At 31.5% G+C, this 4,959-nt stretch overlaps 1 long non-coding RNA gene across 1 annotated transcript; it reads right to left on the bottom strand.

The window, feature by feature from the left end:
• Positions 1 to 269: 269 nt before the first annotated feature.
• LOC126879803 (uncharacterized) lies at positions 270 to 1,064 on the bottom strand. Its single transcript, XR_007696276.1, has 2 exons — positions 904 to 1,064; positions 270 to 794 (listed from the first exon to the last, which is right to left on the bottom strand). It is a non-coding gene; the product is annotated as an uncharacterized LOC126879803 (long non-coding RNA).
• Between the last annotated feature and the right edge of the window lie 3,895 nt (positions 1,065 to 4,959).

Raw genomic sequence — 4,959 nt, 5'->3', positions numbered from 1 at the left:
ACACGATTTTTCTCGCAATATAAGCGACAGCGTTTTTTCATGTGATGAACACATTGCTGCGATTATTCGTCGTGACGACGACGTGTTTTTTCTCATTGATCACGTTGAACCGACCACAACAACATAGTCTAGAATGGATTCTTCAGAATCGGAGGAAGATTTGATCTTGCTGGTAACTTTAGCACAAGAGGAGGATCAAAGGTAAAATATTGTTACTCTCCGCCGATGTTACCGGTTTTTATTGAAGGTATGCGAAGGTAAATAACTAGTTTTATTTTCTACCAAACAAAAAAATAATAATAAGAAATAAAAAAAAATCGGAGAATTCACAAACTATTTATTCTTATTAACCAAAACTAAAAAAATTCATATTAATCTTAATTGAAAATATAAAAAAACCCAAAAGGAAAAGGTAAAAAGCTCAACTAAAGTTTATATTTGCCTCTAAGAATATTCTTTTCAGCGTACACCCATATTATAATTCTTAAAACTATGTAATATTATATTTAGGTACTATTTACAAGAAAAAAATACAAAACCGAGATATTTGTCAGACTGCTGTATGGTGTGGTGGCTTAGACAGGCAAAACAACGTTCTTTTAAGAGAAGTATTGGTTTGATCCTACCTTATGTTTTTTTCGTCGATGTTATACACGTGGATGATGTCGTACTGCATTTATATACTTGGATACTTCACAGATATACAGGTTATATAAATATCGACCCTGGACAAGGGTGTTTCAAAAAAAACTCACAACATCAAAATGAATTGGAGAGAAAGAAAAATTGTTGGCCTGAAATGAATAGATACATCAGCATGCAAGCAGAGCAAAAGGTATAAGTTAAAATTACTAAAGGTTTCCCTTTAGACAACGAATCAGGTGTTAAAAAAACAAAGCTTACCTTAAAGATAGCGTATGGCCAAAAAGAAAGGTCTTGGGGACCTAAATATCCAGATATTTTAAATCCTTGCTGAGCAAGACAATCGTCAACTTCATCAAATTGAATATTTCTTAATTAGTTATCTGGATTACTTCTGATTAAATATCCTCAAGGAGTTTCATAGGACAATACTAACTTGTCCTCATGAAGTGTAAATCAAAAGTGAGTAAGATATGACACTAGACAGGTAAAGACAAAGAGATGACCCTTACTAGACAGGTAGCAATGTATACCTAAAGCCTACTTCATGCCTGATTTTCTATATGATTTCGGACTTAAAAATGGCTTGATAGCCGCTAATGTTCAAGACAATATAGAAGCCTGATTTTTATAATTGTTTAGGCCAGTACTTGTGACAATAAAGCAAAAATTATGACAATCTTATTTATAAGAATCGTTTCTAGTTGCTTAGCGACTTTTAACCCGTAACAATATCTAAATATAAGTATATTAAAATTAAAGATTGGCTTGTTATGTACTCCCTAGGCAACTGGAAATATTATACCAAAAATCTGTTTTCATATAATGTGCAAGTTTTAATATCTATTTATATTTTTTATAGAAAATGAAAAATTTGGACTCATGAGAAAAATTTGGAAAGACATCAAAAAGGAGAATTTCATACGTTAGTGCAACAACTTCGAAATGACGAAAAACGTCTTTATAAATACTTCAGAATGAAAATTGCTTATTTTGATGAAATTGTAAACTTAATAAGAGAATATATTTCTAAGCGGGCGGAGGTAAATTCCTCACCAACCAGTAGAACCATATAATCCGACAGGTATTTTCCTCACCAAGTTTAAGGGTTCATATTAATCCGGTAGGTATTTTCCTCACCAACTCACTCAGGTAATAAAATATAAAAGATAGATGTAATTTAAGAACGATTATTATGAAAGCATCCGAAATCCGAATAAAAGACATTCATTTCCTTACGTTGTAATAATAGTTTATAATATAGATAATGTGCAAAACGTATAACTTATTACTTATTATTTACTATAATAAGAAACACACTTTACAAATTCCATTATAGTCATTTGATTAGACTAATAACTTATTATAGTTATTAAGGTACCAAGGGTATTATAAGGATAATAACGCTTGAGGTCAATAGTGTATAGACCGAGGGCCTTCGGCCCGAGGTATATACGTTGACCGAAAGCGATATTTTATTATTATAATACCCGTGATGCCTTCAACGTTTAATGTCCGACTAAATTATTCTTTATATGCAAAAAATTTGAATAAATGTTGAATTAATTGGTTTTCGAATAAGTACATTTACCAGAAATAGTCGTAACCTAATTGTGGTAACCATAGTTTTACTTAGAGTTTTATTTGTCAACTTGACAGTATTTAACTCGTTATTTAAATTTAATAGGCGATAGGGCGTTATTTTTCTATAACACCCCCTTGGGCGTTATATCGTACTTAATAGACTTCGAAATAATGTCATTATTTGTCAAATAATAGACCAGTCGTACGTAAATTTTCTACATTTTTCTCAGCTTACTTGCAGACTGCAGTAATAAAAAAAATTCATTTTATAGTTTGCATGACATTAAATCAAACACAAAACAATCTGATACGTCTTCCGGTTTTATATAATGTAAGGCCAAAAGTATGTTTGAGCCTACTTCAGAATCATTTTTATATTCTGATGTTAAATCAAGAGACTGAATTTTCTATACCAAGTTTGGTGTACTTAGGTGAAATCTTCAATCATGTATTTCAGTGTTTGGGCACATTTGAATGATTGCATTATGTATAAATATAACCTTTTCAAAATCTACAAAGACTTTACTAGGATTAAACTCAATTTCGAGAGCTTTAAAAATTTCTGATTTTAACAAAGAGAAAAGATTGTTTTAAGTTTCTGTTTTTTTTTGTTTGGCAGTAAACAGTATAATAAAGAAATATAATGCCCATTAATTGCCCCATGAATAGTGAATAATTGCAAATAATATGTGGTACAGTAATTGTGCCATACATATAATATACGAGAGGGGCAAAATTATGGAATAAATTAATTTTCTCTAAAACGGACGATGTTGGAGAAAAACCCCGAAACAGGTCTATTTTTATTTTTAAATTACAATTTTTTGGCCTATATTTTCATAGTAGTAACGTCATCTAACTGTGCGTGATCACGTAATCAATGATTTTTTAAATGGGAATAGGGGTCGTGTGGTAGCTTATTTGAAAGGGTGTTATATTCTCTATGCAGTAATATAAACATTAGTGAAATTATTGATTGATTGACTGATTGATTGATTGATTGATGACGTCACTAATATGAAATATAGATATGCCAAAAAATTGGGATTTAAAAATAAAATTCGACGTGGTTGGGGGTTTTTTGTACAAAATCGTCCATTTTAGAGAAAATGAATATATTCCATAATTTTGCCCCTCTCTGTATAAAAATCAATGTTGCTAAAAATCTTATATTTGTTTCACATTCACAACTAAATACAGTTATCTTACTTTTGACACAGTTTATAAAGAGAAAATTTTCCTCCTTGGTTGTTTTTTGAGCACAGCTCTTCACAAATTCTTGAACCTCATCAATATTGGAAGGAAGTCGACCAGGCATCATTTTCGTCGATAATTATATATATTTTTTCTCATGTAACAGACATCAATCGTAGTAATTGTTTCAGGCAAATTAGCTGCAAGCTCTTGGCGAATGATTTTTGGCGGTTTTTAAGTATATTCTGTTCGGCTCTACGTTTACAAGAGTTAGAAACAATTTTTCGATCTATCTTCTGCAGATCTGGTTCATGCTTATATTGTAGGCTACTTCTAGTTATTGTAAAATTTGCCCCAATAGTATTCAATTTCGCACTGAAAGTTATTTTATTGCCTCCAGAACACTTCTTCACTTTCTAAAACTTTCACCTTATAAAAAAAATAAAATTTTCAAATACCGAGATTACTTTCTATTAAACATGCCATTTTTGTCAAAATTCCAATTATGACTAAAAATAAAATACCATGAAATTAATTAATTAATTATTATAGGTGCCTACTGTAATTTTATAGTAGATAAATAATTTCCTTGAATGCCTTTTAGTAAAATCTACCTGAAACAACCATTTCAGTTTTGGTGAGGAAAATACCTGTCGGATTATGACATACCCTTCCAAACTCAGGTATAAGATTATTTTGGTGAGGAAATTACACCCGCCGTTGTAAGCTTCATATCAATTTTCGTGAATCTATTTCAGCGGAAGAAAGACTAGTCATTACTTTGAGGTAAATCATCACTCATTTTATTTTTATTTTTATATATTTTTTTTATATATCATCATGACAAAGGAGTATAAACTCGTAAAAAGGTGCCTGCTGAAGTCGAAAATGATTGTTCGCAATCTGAACTGCTGGTACCTGGATTATCTTTATGGGAAATGGTTCCTTGGTCCGGCGAAATAAGTGGAGTTTCACAGAAGTTTGAATCAGAGGTGTAACTATTGGAAGTTGATGGTTGAGCACTCTGGTATAGTTCAACTATCTGCTGCTGCTGCTGCTCTTCATAATGCATTAACTCTTGCTTGGCAATTATTTCAGCAATTTGTAATTTTTTTTCGGCCTGACGTTTTCCAGAAAATTGTTTTATCAAGCCTGCATATGATAGAAACAATAAATTTGTGGAGTCTTTTTCTGTTTTTTATTTCTGCTTTCAAAACAACTAATAATAGAGTCAACTGAAGTTGGTTTCGTATTTTGTACATTTCTTACTTTTCGTTTTTTTTTTGTTCTGATTCTACAATCGGGGTGGTTACATCAGCGCAAGTAGCAGACTCTTTTATTTTTTGTAGGTAAGGGTACCTCAGATATATCACCAATTTCACTCTCTTCATTACGCGAAATATCTACACCATCATCTTTCTCAGTTGCAGACTCTACATTAGTCGCAACTTCCGGCATATTTGAAGAGGTATTAGCAAAAAGCAAGAAAGGTTGGAACATTTTCATACTTTCAGCCCATTGCCATGTTTTATTTTGTGC

Source organism: Diabrotica virgifera, chromosome 2, assembly GCF_917563875.1.
Source record: "Diabrotica virgifera virgifera chromosome 2, PGI_DIABVI_V3a".
NCBI lineage: Eukaryota > Metazoa > Arthropoda > Insecta > Coleoptera > Chrysomelidae > Diabrotica > Diabrotica virgifera.
The sequence above is the reverse complement of the archived record's forward strand: the minus strand, read 5'-3'. Positions and strand labels throughout refer to the sequence as shown.